The following is a 19,189-nucleotide window of genomic DNA, read 5'->3' on the forward strand; positions in this document are numbered from 1 at the left end:
AAAATAAACTCAGTCATCCAAGAAACAGCAAGTACCAATACTGTTAGCATCAAAGACCCTCTTGCAAAACAAACTCAGTCATCCTAGTAACAACAAATAACAATACTGTTAGATTCAACGACCCTCTTACAAAACACACTAAGATATCCTAGCAAAAACAAATACCAATACTGTTAGCATGAATGACCCTCTTACAAAACACACTCAGCCATCTTAGTAACAGCAAATACCAATACCGTTAGCATCAATGACTCTCATACAAAATTCACTCAGTCATCCTAGTAAGAACAAATACCAATACTGCTAGTATCAATGACCATCTTACAAAACACACTCAGTCATCCTAGTAACAATAAAAAACAAATGCTGTTAGCATCAATGACCAAATTACAAAACAAACAAAGTCATCCTAGTAACAATGAATACCAATATTGTTACCATCAACAACCCTATTACAAAACACACTTAGTCATCCTAGTAACAAAAAATACTAATACCGTTAGCATCAACGACCCTCTTACAAAAGACACCCAGTCATCCTAGTAACAACAAATACCAATACTGTTAGCATCAATGACACCCTTACAAAACACACTCAGTCATATCAGTAAAACAAATACCAATATTGTTAGCATCAACGACCCTCTTACAAAACACATGTAGTCATCCTAGTAACAACAAATACCAATACTGTTAGCATCAACGATCCTCTTACAAAACACCCTCAGTCATGCTAGTAACATCAAATACCAATACAGTTAGTATCAATAACCCTCTTACAAAAAAAAGTCATCCTAGTAACAAAAATTACCAATACCGTTAGCATCAACAACCCTCTTACAAAAGAAACTCAGTCATCCTAGTAACAACAAATAACAATAGTGTTAGCATCAATGACCCTCTTACAAAACACACTCAGTCATCCTAGTAACAACGAATACCAATATTGTTACCATCAACGACCCTCTTACAAAACACACTTAGTTATCCTAGTAATAAAAAAATGCCAATACCGTTAGCATCAATGACCCTCTTACAAAAGACACTCAGTCATCTTAGTAACAAATACCAATACTGTTAGCATCAACGGCCCTCTTAAAAAACACACTTAGTCATACTAGTAACAACAAATACCAATACAGTTAGTATCAATAACCCTCTTACAAAAAACAGTCATCCTAGTAACAGTAAATACCAATATTGTTAGCAACAATGGCCCTCTTACAAAACACACTCATTCATCCCAGTAACAACAAATACCAATGCCATTTTCATCAACAACGCTCTTAATAAACACACTCAGTAATACCAGTAACAACAAATATCTACTGTTAGCATCGACACTCTTACAAAACAGAGTCAGTCATCCTAGTAACAACAAATACCAATACTGTAAGCTTCAACGACACTCTTACAAAACACAGTTAGTCATCCTAGTAACAACAAATACCAATACTGTTAGCATCAATGGCCCTCTTAAAAAACACACTCATTCATACTAGTAACAACAAATACCAATACAGTTAGTATCAATAATCCTCTTACAAAAAGCAGTCATCCTGGTAACAACAAGTACCAATACCGTTTGCATCAATGACCCTCTTACAAAACACACTCAGTCATCCTAGTAACAAAAATACCAATACTGCTATCATCAATGACCCTCTTACAAAACACACTCATTCATCCTAGTACCAACAAATACCAACACCGTTAGCATCAACGACCCTCTTACAAAACTCACTCAGTCATCCTAGTAACAACAAATACAAATACTGCTAGCACCAATGACCCTCTTACAAAACACAATCAGTCATCCTAGTAATAACAAATAGCAATACTGTTAGCATCAGCAACCCTCTTACAAAACACACTCAGTAATCCTAGAAACAACAAATACCAATACTGTTAGCATCAATGACCCTCTTACAAAACACACTCAGTAATCCTAGTAACAACAAATACCAATACTGTTAGCATCGGCGCAGTGGTGCAGCGGTTAACATTGTCACCTCACAGCAAGAGGTTCTCTGGTTCAATTCTCGGCTGGGGTGCCTTCTGTGTGGAGTTTGCATGTTCTCCCTGTGTTCGCGTGGGTATCCTCCGGTTTCCTCCCACATTCCAAAGACATGCATCTGGAGCATTTCTCCCCGGGCCTCCACTGAAAACAGGCTCTGTGGAACCTAGTCAGACATTCCCAGTCAACAAATGTCAAATAAAAATAAATAAATAAATCAATGGCCCACTTAAAAAACACACTAAGTCATCATAGTAACAACAAATAACTATACTGTTAGCATCAACGATGCTCTTACAAAACACTCAGTAATCCTACTAAAAACAAATACCAAAACTGTTAGCATCAACGATCCTCTTGCAAAATAAACTCAATCATCCTAGAAACAACAAATACCAATACTGTTAGCATTAATGACCCTCTTACAAAACACACTCATTCATCCTAGTAACAACAAATACTAACACCGTTAACATCAATGACCCTCTTACAAAACTCACTCAGATATCCTAGCAAAAACAAATACCAATACTGTTAGCATGAATGACCTTCTTACAAAACACACTCAGCCATGTTAGTAACAACAAATACCAATACCGTTGGCATCAATGACCCTCATACAAAATTCACTCAGTCATCGTAGTAAGAACAAATACCAATACTTTTAGTATCAACGACCATCTTACAAAACACACTCAGTCATCCTAGTAACAATAAAAACAAATGCTGTTAGCATCAATGACCAAATTACAAAACAAACAAAGTCATCCTAGTAACAACAAATACGAATACCGTTATCATCAACGACCCTCTTACAAAAGACACTCAGTCATCCTAGTAACAACAAATAACAGTAGTGTTAGCATCAACGACCCTCGTACAAAACACACTCAGTCATCCTAGTAACAATGAATACCAATATTGTTGCCATTAACGACCGTTTTACAAAACACACTTAGTCATCCTAGTAACAACAAATACTAATACTGTTAGCATCAATGACCCTCTTACAAAAGACACCCAGTATCCTAGTAACAACAAATACCAATACTGTTACCATCAACGACCCTCTTACAAAACACACTTAGTCATCCTAGTAACAACAAATACCAATACTGTTAGCATCAACGATCCTCTTACAAAACACCCTCAGTCATGCTAGTAACATCAAATACCAATACAGTTAGTATCAATAACCCTCTTACAAAATAATGTCATCCTAGTAAAAAAAATTACCAATACCGTTAGCATCAACAACCCTCTTACAAAAGAAACTCAGTCATCCTAGTAACGACAAATAACAATAGTGTTAGCATCACCGACCCTCTTACAAAACACACTCAGTCATCCTAGAAACAATGAATACCAATATTGTTACCATCAATGACCCTCTTACAAAACACACTTAGTCATCCTAGTAATAAAAAAATGCCAATACCGTTAGCATCAACGACCCTCTTGCAAAAGACATTCAGTCATCCTAGTAACAACAAATACCAAAACTGTTAGCATCAACGGCCCTCTTAAAAAACACACTTAGTCATACTAGTAACAACAAATACCAATACAGTTAGTATCAATAACCCTCTTACAATAATTAGTCAACCTAGTAATAATAAATACCAATATTGTTAGCAACAATGGCCCTCTTACAAAACACACTCAGTCATCCCAGTAACAACAAATACCAATGCCATTATCATCAACAACGCTCTTAATAAACACACTCATCAGTAACAACAAATACCAATTGTTAGCATCGACACTCTTACAAAACAGAGTCAGTCATCCTAGTAACAACAAATACCAATACTGTTAGAATCAACGACACTCTTACAAAACACAGTCAGTTATCCTAGTAACAACAAATACCAATACTGTTAGCATCAATGGGCTCTTAAAAAACACACTCATTCATACTAGTAACAACAAATACCAATACAGTTAGTATCAATAATCCTCTGACAAAAAGCAGTCATCCTGGTAAAAACAAGTACCAATACCGTTTGCATCAATGACCCTCTTACAAAACACACTCAGTCATCATAGTAACAAAAAATACCAATGCTGCTATCATCAATGACCCTCTTACAAAACACACTCATTCATCCTAGTAATAACAAATAACAATACTGTTAGCATCAATGACCCTCTTACAAAACACACTCAGTAATCCTAGTATCAACAAATACCAATACTGTTAGAATCAACGACCCTCTTGCAAAATAAACTCAGTCATCCTAGAAACAGCAAATACCAATAGTGTTAGCATCAATGACCCTCTTGCAAAACAAACTCAGTCATCCTAGTAATAACAGATAACAATACTGTTAGCATCAATGACCCTCTTACAAAACACACTCAGTAATCCTAGTAAAAACAAATACCAATACTGTTAGCATCAATGACCCACTTAAAAAACACTCTAAGTCATCATAATAACAACAAATAACTATACTGTTAGCATCAACGATGCTCTTACAAAACACTCAGTAATCCTACTAAAAACAAATACCAATACTATTAGCATCAACGATCCTCTTGCAAAATAAACTCAATCATCCTAGAAATAACAAATACCAATACTGTTAGCATTAATGACCCTCTTACAAAACACACTCATTCATCCTAGTAACAACAAATACTAACACCGTTAACATCAATGACCCTCTTACAAAACTCACTCAGTCATCCTAGTAACAACAAATACCAATAATGTTAGCATCAACGACCCTCTTACAAAACACACTCAGTCATCCTAGAACAACAAATACCAATACTGTTAGCATCAATGACCCTCTTAAAAAACACACTCAATCATCCTAGTAACAACAAATACTAATAATTCTAGCACCAATGACTCTCTTACAAAACACACTCAGTCATCCTAGTAATAACAAATAACAATACTGTTAGCATCAACGACCCTCTTACAAAACACCCTCAGTAATCCTAGTATCAACAAATACCAATACTGTTAGAATCAACGACCCTCTTGCAAAATAAACTCAGTCATCCTAGAAACAACAAATACCAATACTGTTAGCATCAACGACCCTCTTGCAAAACAAACTCAGTCATCCTTGTAACAACAAATACCAATACTGTTAGCATCAATGACCCTCTTACAAATCGTACTCAGTCATCCTAGTAACAACACATACCAATACTGTTAGCATCAATGACACCCTTACAAAACATAGTCAGTTATCCTAGTCACAACAAATACCAATACTGTTAGCATCAACTACCCTCTTAAAAAACACACACAGTCATACTAGTAACAGCAAATCCCAATAAAGTTAGTATCAATAATCCTCTTACAAAAAGCAGTCATCCTGGTAACAAGTACCAATACCATTTGCATCAATGACCATCTTACAAAACACACTCAGTAATCCTAGTAAAAATAAAAACAAATGCTGTTAGCATCAATGACCCACTTAAAAAACACACTCAGTCATCATAGTAACAACAGATAACTATATTGTTAGCTTCAACGACGCTCTTACAAAACACACTCAGTAATCCTAGTAAAAACAAATACCAATACTGTTAGCATCAATGATCCTCTTGAAAAATAAACTCAGTCATCCTAGAAACAACAAATACTAATACTGTTAGCATTAATGATCCTCTTACAAAACACACTCATTCATCCTAGTAACAACAAATACTAACACAGTTAGCATCAATGACGCTCTTACAAAACTCACTCAGTCATCCTAGTAACAACAAATACCAATACTGTTAGCATCAAAGACCCTCTTACAAAACACACTCAGTCATCCTAGTAAAAACAAATAGCAATACTGTTAGCATCAACGACATTCTTACAAAACACACTCAGTCATCCTAGAACAACAAATACCAATACTGTTAGCATCAATGACCCTCTTAAAAAGCACACTCAATCATCCTAATAACAACAAATACCAATACTGCTAGCACCAATGACCTTCTTACAAAACACACTCAGTCATCCTAGTAATAACAAATAACAATACTGTTAGCATCAACGACCCTCTTACAAAACACACTCAGTAATCCTAGTATCAACAAATACCAATACTGTTAGAATCAACGACCCTCTTGCAAAAAAAACTCAGTCATCCTAGAAAAACAAATACCAATACTGTTAGCATCAATGACCCTCTTGCAAAACAAACTCAGTCGTCCTAGCAACAACAAATACCAATACTGATAGCATCAATGACCCTCTTACAAAACACACTCAGTGATCCTAGTAAAAACAAATAGCAATACTGTTAGCATGAATGACCCTCTTATAAAACACACTCAGCCATCTTAGTAACAACAAATACCAATACCGTTAGCATCAACAACACTCATGCAAAATTCACTCAGTCATCCTAGTAAGAACAAATACCAATACTGTTAGTATCAATGACCATCTTACAAAACACACTCAGTCATCCTAGTAACAACAAAAACAAATACTGTTAGCATCAACAACCCAATTACAAAACAAACAAAGTCATCCTAGTAACAACAAATATGAATACTGTTAGCATCAATGACCCTCTTACAAAAGACATTCAGTCATCCTAGTAACAACAAATAACAATAGTGTAAGCATCAACGACCCTTGTACAAAACACACTTAGTCATCCTAGTAACAATGAATACCAATATTGTTACCATAAAACGACCCTCATACAAAACACACTTAGTCATCCAAGTAACAACAAGTACCAATACTGTTTGCATCAATGACCCTCTTACAAAAGACACTCAGTCATCCTAGTAACAACAAATACCAATACTGTTAGCATCAACAGCCCTCTTAAAAACACACTCAGTCATACTAGTAACAACAAATACCAATACAGTTAGTATCAATAATACTCTTACAGAAAACAGTCATCCTAGTAATAATAAATACCAATATTGTTAGCAACAATGCTCCTCTTACAAAACACACTCAGTCATCCCAGTAACAACAAATACCAATGCCGTTATCATCAATGACGCTCTTAATAAACACACTCAGTCATACCAGTAACAAGAAATACCAACTGTTAGCATCAACAACACCCTTACATAACACAGTTAGTCATCCTAGTAACAACAAATACCAATACTGTTAGCATCAATGACAATCTTACAAAACACAGTCAGTCATTCTAGTAACAACAAATACCAATACTGTTATCATCAACTGCTCTCTCAAAAAACACACTCAGTCATACTAGTAACAACAGATACCAATACAGTTAGTATCAATAATCCTCTTACAAAAAGCAGTCATCCTGGTAACAACAAGTACCAATACCATTTGCATCAATGTCCCTCTCACAAAACACACTCAGTCATCCTAGTAACAAAAAATACCAATACTGTTAGCATCAATGACCCTCTTATAAAACACATTCATTCATCCTAATAACAACAAATACCAACACCATTAGCATCAACGACCCTCTTACAAAACTCACTCAGTCATCCTAGTAACAACAAATACCAATACTGCTAGCACCAATGACTCTCTTACAAAACACACTCAGTCATCCTAGTAATAACAAATAACAATACTGTTAGCATCAATGACCCTCTTACAAAACTCACTCAGTCATCCTAGTAACAAAAAATACCAATACTGCTAGCATCAATGACTCTCTTACAAAACACACTCAGTCATCCTAGTAATAACAAATAACAATACTGTTAGCATCAACGACCCTCTTACGAAACACACTCAGTAATCCTAGTAACAACAAATATCAATACCGTTAGCATCAATGACCCACTTAAAAAACACACTCAGTCATCATAGTAACAACAAATAACTATACTGTTAGCATCAATGATGCTCTTACAAAACACACTCAATCATCCTGGTAACAACAAATACTAGCACCATTAACATCAATGACCCTCTTACAAAACTCACTCAGTCATCCTAGTAACAACAAATACCAATACTGCTGGCATCAATGACCCTCTTACAAAACACACTCAGTCATCCTAGTAAAAACAAATACCAATGCTGTTAGCATGAATGACCCTCTTACAAAACACACTCAGTCATCCTAGTAACAAGAAATACCAATACCATTAGCATCAACGACCCACATACAAAATTCACTCAGTCATCCTAGTAAGAACAAATACCAATACTGTTAGTATCAAAGACCATCTTACAAAACACACTCAGTAATTCTAGTATCAACAAATACCAATACTGTTAGAATCAACGACCCTCTTGCAAAACAAACTCAGTCATCCTAGTAACAACAAATACCGATACTGTCAGCATCAATAACCCTTTTACAAAACACACTCAGTCATCCTAGTAAAAACAAATACCAACGCTGTTAGCATGAATGACCCTCTTACAAAACACACTCAGTCATCCTAGTAACAACAAATACCAATACCATTAGCATCAACGACCCTCATACAAAATTCATTCAGTCATCCTAGTAAGAACAAATACCAATACTGTTAGTATCAACGACCATCTTACAAAACACACTCAGTCATCCTAGTAACAACAAAAACAAATACTGTTAGCATCAACAACCCAATTGCAAAACAAACACAGTCATCCTAGTAAAAACAAATACGAATACCATTAGCATCAACGACCCTCTTACAAAAGACACTCAGTCAGCCTAGAAACAACAAATACCGATACTGTCAGCATCAATAACCCTTTTACAAAACACACTCAGTCATCCTAGTAACAATGAATACCAATATTGTTACCATCAACGACCCTCTTACAAAACACACTTAGTCATCTTAATAACAACAAATACCAATACCGTTAGCATCAAAGACCCTCTTACAAAAGACACTCAGTCATCCTAGTAACAACAAATACCAATACTGTTAGTATCAATGGCCCTCTTAAAAAACACACTCAGTCATACTAGTAACAACAAATACCAATACTGTTAGCATCAACGGCGATCATACAAAACACACTCAGTCATCCTAGTAACAACAAATACCAATGCTATTAGCATCAACTACGCTCTTACAAAACACACTCAGTCATCCTAGTAACAAAAAATACCAATACTGTTAGCATCAACGGCGCTCATGCAAAACACACTCAGTCATCCGAGTAACAACAAATACCAATACTTTTAGCATCAACAGCGCTCATACAAAACACACTCAGTCATCCGATTAACAACAAATACCAATACCGTTATCATCAATGACCCTCTTACAAAACGCACTCAGTCATCCTTGCAACAACAAATACCAATACTGTTTGCATCAATAGCCCTCCAGTCATCCTAGTAACAATAAATACCAATACTGTTAGCATCAACGGCACTCATACATAACACACTCAGTCATCCGAGTAACAACAAATACTAATACCATTAGCATCAATGACCCTCTTACAAAAGACACTCAGTCATCCTAGTAACAACAAATACCAATACTGTTAGCATCAATGGCCCTTTAAAAAACACACTCAGTCATGCTAGTAACAACAAATACTAATACTGTTAGCATCAACGGCGCTCATACAAAACACACTCAGTCATCCAAGTAACAACAAATACCAATACAGTTTGCATCAATGGCCCTCTTACAAAACACCCTCAGTCATCCTAGTAACAACAAATATTAATACTGTTTGCATTAATGACCCTCTTTCAAAAAAAAATCAGTTATCATAGTAACAACAAAAACCAATACTGTTAGCATCAATGATCCTCTTACAATACACACTCATTCATCCTAGGAGCAACAAACACCAATTATGTTAGCAACACTGACACTCTTACAAAACACACTCAGTCATCCTAGTAACAACAAATACCAATACTATTAGCATCAATGACCCTGTTTCAAAACACTATCAGTCATCCTAGTGACTACAAATACCAATACTGTTAGCATCAATGATGCTCTTACAAAACACACTCAGTCATCCTAGTAAAAACAAATACCAATACCATTAGCATCAATGACCCTCTTGCAAAACACACTAATTCATTCTAGTAGCAACAAATACCAAGACCGTTGGCATCAATGACCAACTTACAAAACTCACTGACTCAGTCATCCTAGTAACAACAAAAACAAATACCATTAGCATGAATGACCCTCTTACAAAATGCACTCAGTCATCCTAGTGACAACAAATACCAATAGGCATAGCATCAATGACCCAGTTACAAAACACACTAAGTCATCCTAGTGACAACAAATACCAATACTGTTAGCATCAATGACCCTCTTACAAATCATACTCAGTCATCCTAGTAACAACACATACCAATACTGTTAGCATCAATGACACCCTTACAAAACATAGTCAGTTATCCTAGTCACAACAAATACCAATACTGTTAGCATCAACTACCCTCTTAAAAAACACACACAGTCATACTAGTAACAACAAATCCCAATAAAGTTAGTATCAATAATCCTCTTACAAAAAGCAGTCATCCTGGTATCAAGTACCAATACCGTTTGCATCAATGACCATCTTACAAAACACACTCAGTAATCCTAGTAACAATAAAAACAAATGCTGTTAGCATCAATGACCCACTTACAAAACACACTCAGTCATCATAGTAACAACAGATAACTATATTGTTAGCTTCAACGACGCTCTTACAAAACACACTCAGTAATCCTAGTAAAAACAAATACCAATACTGTTAGCATCAATGATCCTCTTGAAAAATAAACTCAGTCATCCTAGAAACAACAAATACTAATACTGTTAGCATTAATGATCCTCTTACAAAACACACTCATTCATCCTAGTAACAACAAATACTAACACAGTTAGCATCAATGACGCTCTTACAAAACTCACTCAGTCATCCTAGTAACAACAAATACCAATACTGTTAGCATCAAAGACCCTCTTACAAAACACACTCAGTCATCCTAGTAAAAACAAATAGCAATACTGTTAGCATCAACGACATTCTTACAAAACACACTCAGTCATCCTAGAACAACAAATACCAATACTGTTAGCATCAATGACCCTCTTAAAAAGCACACTCAATCATCCTAATAACAACAAATACCAATACTGCTAGCACCAATGACCTTCTTACAAAACACACTCAGTCATCCTAGTAATAACAAATAACAATACTGTTAGCATCAACGACCCTCTTACAAAACACAATCAGTAATCCTAGTATCAACAAATACCAATACTGTTAGAATCAAAGACCCTCTTGCAAAAAAAACTCAGTCATCCTAGAAACAACAAATACCAATACTGTTAGCATCAATGACCCTCTTGCAAAACAAACTCAGTCATCCTAGCAACAACAAATACCAATACTGATAGCATCAATGACCCCCTTACAAAACACACTCAGTGATCCTAGTAAAAACAAATAGCAATACTGTTAGCATGAATGACCCTCTTATAAAACACACTCAGCCATCTTAGTAACAACAAATACCAATACCGTTAGCATCAACGACACTCATGCAAAATTCACTCAGTCATCCTAGTAAGAACAAATACCAATACTGTTAGTATCAATGACCATCTTACAAAACACACTCAGTCATCCTAGTAACAACAAAAACAAATACTGTTAGCATCAACAACCCAATTACAAAACAAACAAAGTCATCCTAGTAACAACAAATACGAATACTGTTAGCATCAATGACCCTCTTACAAAAGACATTCAGTCATCCTAATAACAACAAATAACAATAGTGTAAGCATCAACGACCCTTGTGCAAAACACACTTAGTCATCCTAGTAACAATGAATACCAATATTGTTACCATAAAATGACCCTCATACAAAACACACTTAGTCATCCAAGTAACAACAAGTACCAATACTGTTTGCATCAATGACCCTCTTACAAAAGACACTCAGTCATCCTAGTAACAACAAATACCAATACTGTTAGCATCAACAGCCCTCTTAAAAACACACTCAGTCATACTAGTAACAACAAATACCAATACAGTTAGTATCAATAATACTCTTACAGAAAACAGTCATCCTAGTAATAATAAATACCAATATTGTTAGCAACAATGCTCCTCTTACAAAACACACTCAGTCATCCCAGTAACAACAAATACCAATGCCGTTATCATCAATGACGCTCTTAATAAACACACTCAGTCATACCAGTAACAAGAAATACCAACTGTTAGCATCAACAACACCCTTACATAACACAGTTAGTCATCCTAGTAACAACAAATACCAATACTGTTAGCATCAATGACAATCTTACAAAACACAGTCAGTCATTCTAGTAACAACAAATACCAATACTGTTATCATCAACTGCTCTCTCAAAAACACACTCAGTCATACTAGTAACAACAGATACCAATACAGTTAGTATCAATAATCCTCTTACAAAAGCAGTCATCCTGGTAACAACAAGTACCAATACCATTTGCATCAATGTCCCTCTCACAAAACACACTCAGTCATCCTAGTAACAAAAAATACCAATACTGTTAGCATCAATGACCCTCTTATAAAACACATTCATTCATCCTAATAACAACAAATACCAACACCATTAGCATCAACGACCCTCTTACAAAACTCACTCAGTCATCCTAGTAACAACAAATACCAATACTGCTAGCACCAATGACTCTCTTACAAAACACACTCAGTCATCCTAGTAATAACAAATAACAATACTGTTAGCATCAACGACCCTCTTACAAAACTCACTCAGTCATCCTAGTAACAAAAAATACCAATACTGCTAGCACCAATGACTCTCTTACAAAACACACTCAGTCATCCTAGTAATAACAAATAACAATACTGTTAGCATCAACGACCCTCTTACGAAACACACTCAGTAATCCTAGTAACAACAAATATCAATACCGTTAGCATCAATGACCCACTTAAAAAACACACTCAGTCATCATAGTAACAACAAATAACTATACTGTTAGCATCAACGATGCTCTTACAAAACACACTCAATCATCCTGGTAACAACAAATACTAGCACCATTAACATCAATGACCCTCTTACAAAACTCACTCAGTCATCCTAGTAACAACAAATACCAATACTGTTAGCATCAATGACCCTCTTACAAAACACACTCAGTCATCCTAGTAACAAGAAATACCAATACCATTAGCATCAATGACCCACATACAAAATTCACTCAGTCATCCTAGTAAGAACAAATACCAATACTGTTAGTATCAAAGACCATCTTACAAAACACACTCAGTAATTCTAGTATCAACAAATACCAATACTGTTAGAATCAACGACCCTCTTGCAAAACAAACTCAGTCATCCTAGTAACAACAAATACCGATACTGTCAGCATCAATGACCCTTTTACAAAACACACTCAGTCATCCTAGTAAAAACAAATACCAATGCTGTTAGCATGAATGACCCTCTTACAAAACACACTCAGTCATCCTAGTAACAACAAATACCAATACCATTAGCATCAACGACCCTCATACAAAATTCATTCAGTCATCCTAGTAAGAACAAATACCAATACTGTTAGTATCAACGACCATCTTACAAAACACACTCAGTCATCCTAGTAACAACAAAAACAAATACTGTTAGCATCAACGACCCAATTACAAAACAAACACAGTCATCCTAGTAAAAACAAATATGAATACCATTAGCATCAACGACCTTCTTACAAAAGACACTCAGTCAGCCTAGAAACAACAAATAACAATAGTGTTAGCATCAACAACCCTCTTACAAAACACACTCAGTCATCCTAGTAACAATGAATACCAATATTGTTACCATCAACGACCCTCTTACAAAACACACTTAGTCATCTTAATAACAACAAATACCAATACCGTTAGCATCAAAGACCCTCTTACAAAAGACACTCAGTCATCCTAGTAACAACAAATACCAATACTGTTAGTATCAATGGCCCTCTTAAAAAACACACTCAGTCATACTAGTAACAACAAATACCAATACTGTTAGCATCAACGGCGATCATACAAAACACACTCAGTCATCCTAGTAACAACAAATACCAATGCTATTAGCATCAACTACCCTCTTACAAAACACACTCAGTCATCCTAGTAACAAAAAATACCAATACTGTTAGCATCAACGGCGCTCATGCAAAACACACTCAGTCATCCGAGTAACAACAAATACCAATACTTTTAGCATCAACAGCGCTCATACAAAACACACTCAGTCATCCGATTAACAACAAATACCAATACCGTTATCATCAATGACCCTCTTACAAAATGCACTCAGTCATCCTTGTAACAACAAATACCAATACTGTTTGCATCAATAGCCCTCCAGTCATCCTAGTAACAATAAATACCAATACTGTTAGCATCAACGGCACTCATACATAACACACTCAGTCATCCGAGTAACAACAAATACTAATACCATTAGCATCAATGACCCTCTTACAAAAGACACTCAGTCATCCTAGTAACAACAAATACCAATACTGTTAGCATCAATGGCCCTTTAAAAAACACACTCAGTCATACTAGTAACAACAAATACTAATACTGTTAGCATCAACGGCGCTCATACAAAACACACTCAGTCATCCAAGTAACAACAAACACCAATACCATTAGCATCAACAGCGCTCATACAAAACACACTCAGTCATCCGATTAACAACAAATACCAGTACAGTTTGCATCAATGGCCCTCTTACAAAACACCCTCAGTCATCCTAGTAACAACAAATATTAATACTGTTTGCATCAATGACCCTCTTTCAAAAAAAAATCAGTTATCCTAGTAACAACAAAAACCAATACTGTTAGCATCAACGATCCTCTTACAATACACACTCATTCATCCTAGGAGCAACAAACACCAATTATGTTAGCAACACTGACACTCTTACAAAACACACTCAGTCATCCTAGTAACAACAAATACCAATACTATTAGCATCAATGACCCTGTTTCAAAACACTATCAGTCATCCTAGTGACTACAAATACCAATACTGTTAGCATCAATGATGCTCTTACAAAACACACTCAGTCATCCTAGTAAAAACAAATACCAATACCATTAGCATCAACGACCCTCTTGCAAAACACACTAATTCATTCTAGTAGCAACAAATACCAAGACCGTTGGCATCAATGACCAACTTACAAAACTCACTGACTCAGTCATCCTAGTAACAACAAAAACAAATACCATTAGCATGAATGACCCTCTTACAAAATGCACTCAGTCATCCTACTGACAACAAATACCAATAGGCATAGCATCATTGACCCAGTTACAAAACACACTAAGTTATCCTAGTGACAACAAATACCAATACTGTTAGCATCAATGACCCTCTTACAAATCGTACTCAGTCATCCTAGTAACAACACATACCAATACTGTTAGCATCAATGACACCCTTACAAAACATAGTCAGTTATCCTAGTCACAACAAATACCAATACTGTTAGCATCAACTACCCTCTTAAAAAACACACACAGTCATACTAGTAACAACAAATCCCAATAAAGTTAGTATCAATAATCCTCTTACAAAAAACAGTCATCCTGGTAACAAGTACCAATACCGTTTGCATCAATGACCATCTTACAAAACACACTCAGTAATCCTAGTAACAATAAAAACAAATGCTGTTAGCATCAATGACCCACTTAAAAACACACTCAGTCATCATAGTAACAACAGATAACTATATTGTTAGCTTCAACGACGCTCTTACAAAACACACTCAGTAATCCTAGTAAAAACAAATACCAATAGTGTTAGCATCAATGATCCTCTTGAAAAATAAACTCAGTCATCCTAGAAACAACAAATACTAATACTGTTAGCATTAATGATCCTCTTACAAAACACACTCATTCATCCTAGTAACAACAAATACTAACACAGTTAGCATCAATGACGCTCTTACAAAACTCACTCAGTCATCCTAGTAACAACAAATACCAATACTGTTAGCATCAAAGACCCTCTTACAAAACACACTCAGTCATCCTAGTAAAAACAAATAGCAATACTGTTAGCATCAACGACATTCTTACAAAACACACTCAGTCATCCTAGAACAACAAATACCAATACTGTTAGCATCAATGACCCTCTTAAAAAGCACACTCAATCATCCTAATAACAACAAATACCAATACTGCTAGCACCAATGACCTTCTTACAAAACACACTCAGTCATCCTAGTAATAACAAATAACAATACTGTTAGCATCAACGACCCTCTTACAAAACACACTCAGTAATCCTAGTATCAACAAATACCAATACTGTTAGAATCAACGACCCTCTTGCAAAAAAAACTCAGTCATCCTAGAAACAACAAATACCAATACTGTTAGCATCAATGACCCTCTTGCAAAACAAACTCAGTCGTCCTAGCAACAACAAATACCAATACTGATAGCATCAATGACCCTCTTACAAAACACACTCAGTGATCCTAGTAAAAACAAATAGTAATACTGTTAGCATGAATGACCCTCTTATAAAACACACTCAGCCATCTTAGTAACAACAAATACCAATACCGTTAGCATCAACGACACTCATGCAAAATTCACTCAGTCATCCTAGTAAGAACAAATACCAATACTGTTAGTATCAATGACCATCTTACAAAACACACTCAGTCATCCTAGTAACAACAAAAACAAATACTGTTAGCATCAACAACCCAATTACAAAACAAACAAAGTCATCCTAGTAACAACAAATACGAATACTGTTAGCATCAATGACCCTCTTACAAAAGACATTCAGTCAACCCAGTAACAACAAATAACAATAGTGTAAGCATCAACGACCCTTGTACAAAACACACTTAGTCATCCTAGTAACAATGAATACCAATATTGTTACCATAAAACGACCCTCATACAAAACACACTTAGTCATCCAAGTAACAACAAGTACCAATACCGTTTGCATCAATGACCCTCTTACAAAAGACACTCAGTCATCCTAGTAACAACAAATACCAATACAGTTAGTATCAATAATACTCTTACAGAAAACAGTCATCCTAGTAATAATAAATACCAATATTGCTAGCAACAATGCTCCTCTTACAAAACACACTCAGTCATCCCAGTAACAACAAATACCAATGCCGTTATCATCAATGACGCTCTTAATAAACACACTCAGTCATACCAGTAACAACAAATACCAACTGTTAGCATCAACAACACCCTTACAAAACACAGTTAGTCATCCTAGTAACAACAAATACCAATACTGTTAGCATCAATGACAATCTTACAAAACACAGTCAGTCATTCTAGTAACAACAAATACCAATACTGTTATCATCAACTGCTCTCTCAAAAAACACACTCAGTCATACTAGTAACAACAGATACCAATACAGTTAGTATCAATAATCCTCTTACAAAAAGCAGTCATCCTGGTAACAACAAGTACCAATACCATTTGCATCAATGTCCCTCTCACAAAACACACTCAGTCATCCTAGTAACAAAAAATACCAATACTGTTAGCATCAATGACCCTCTTATAAAACACATTCATTCATCCTAATAACAACAAATACCAACACCATTAGCATCAACGACCCTCTTACAAAACTCACTCAGTCATCCTAGTAACAACAAATACCAATACTGCTAGCACCAATGACTCTCTTACAAAACACACTCAGTCATCCTAGTAATAACAAATAACAATACTGTTAGCATCAACAACCCTCTTACAAAACTCACTCAGTCATCCTAGTAACAAAAAATACCAATACTGCTAGCACCAATGACTCTCTTACAAAACACACTCAGTCATCCTAGTAATAACAAATAACAATACTGTTAGCATCAACGACCCTCTTACGAAACACACTCAGTAATCCTAGTAACAACAAATATCAATACCGTTAGCATCAATGACCCACTTAAAAAACACACTCAGTCATCATAGTAACAACAAATAACTATACTGTTAGCATCAACGATGCTCTTACAAAACACACTCAATCATCCTGGTAACAACAAATACTAGCACCATTAACATCAATGACCCTCTAACAAAACTCACTCAGTCATCCTAGTAACAACAAATACCAATACTGTTAGCATCAATGACCCTCTTACAAAACACACTCAGTCATCCTAGTAAAAACAAATACCAATGCTGTTAGCATGAATGACCCTCTTACAAAACACACTCAGTCATCCTAGTAACAAGAAATACCAATACCATTAGCATCAACGACCCACATACAAAATTCACTCAGTCATCCTAGTAAGAACAAATACCAATACTGTTAGTATCAAAGACCATCTTACAAAACACACTCAGTAATTCTAGTATCAACAAATACCAATACTGTTAGAATCAACGACCCTCTTGCAAAACAAACTCAGTCATCCTAGTAACAACAAATACCGATACTGTCAGCATCAATGACCCTTTTACAAAACACACTCAGTCATCCTAGTAAAAACAAATACCAATACCATTAGCATCAACGACCCTCATACAAAATTCATTCAGTCATCCTAGTAAGAACAAATACCAATACTGTTAGTATCAATGACCATCTTACAAAACACACTCAGTCATCCTAGTAACAACAAAAACAAATACTGTTAGCATCAACGACCCAATTACAAAACAAACACAGTCATCCTAGTAAAAACAAATACGAATACCATTAGCATCAACGACCCTCTTACAAAAGACACTCAGTCAGCCTAGAAACAACAAATAACAATAGTGTTAGCATCAACAACCCTCTTACAAAACACACTCAGTCATCCTAGTAACAATGAATACCAATATTGTTACCATCAACGACCCTCTTACAAAACACACTTAGTCATCTTAATAACAACAAATACCAATACCGTTAGCATCAAAGACCCTCTTACAAAAGACACTCAGTCATCCTAGTAACAACAAATACCAATACTGTTAGTATCAACTGCCCTCTTAAAAAACACACTCAGTCATACTAGTAACAACAAATACCAATACTGTTAGCATCAACGGCGATCATACAAAACACACTCAGTCATCCTAGTAACAAAAAATACCAATACTGTTAGCATCAACGGCGCTCATGCAAAACACACTCAGTCATCCGAGTAACAACAAATACCAATACTTTTAGCATCAACAGCGCTCATACAAAACACACTCAGTCAT

Source organism: Protopterus annectens, chromosome 2.part1, assembly GCF_019279795.1.
Source record: "Protopterus annectens isolate FY-2018-M chromosome 2.part1, PAN1.0, whole genome shotgun sequence".
In the NCBI taxonomy this organism is placed as follows: Eukaryota; Metazoa; Chordata; order Ceratodontiformes; family Protopteridae; genus Protopterus; species Protopterus annectens.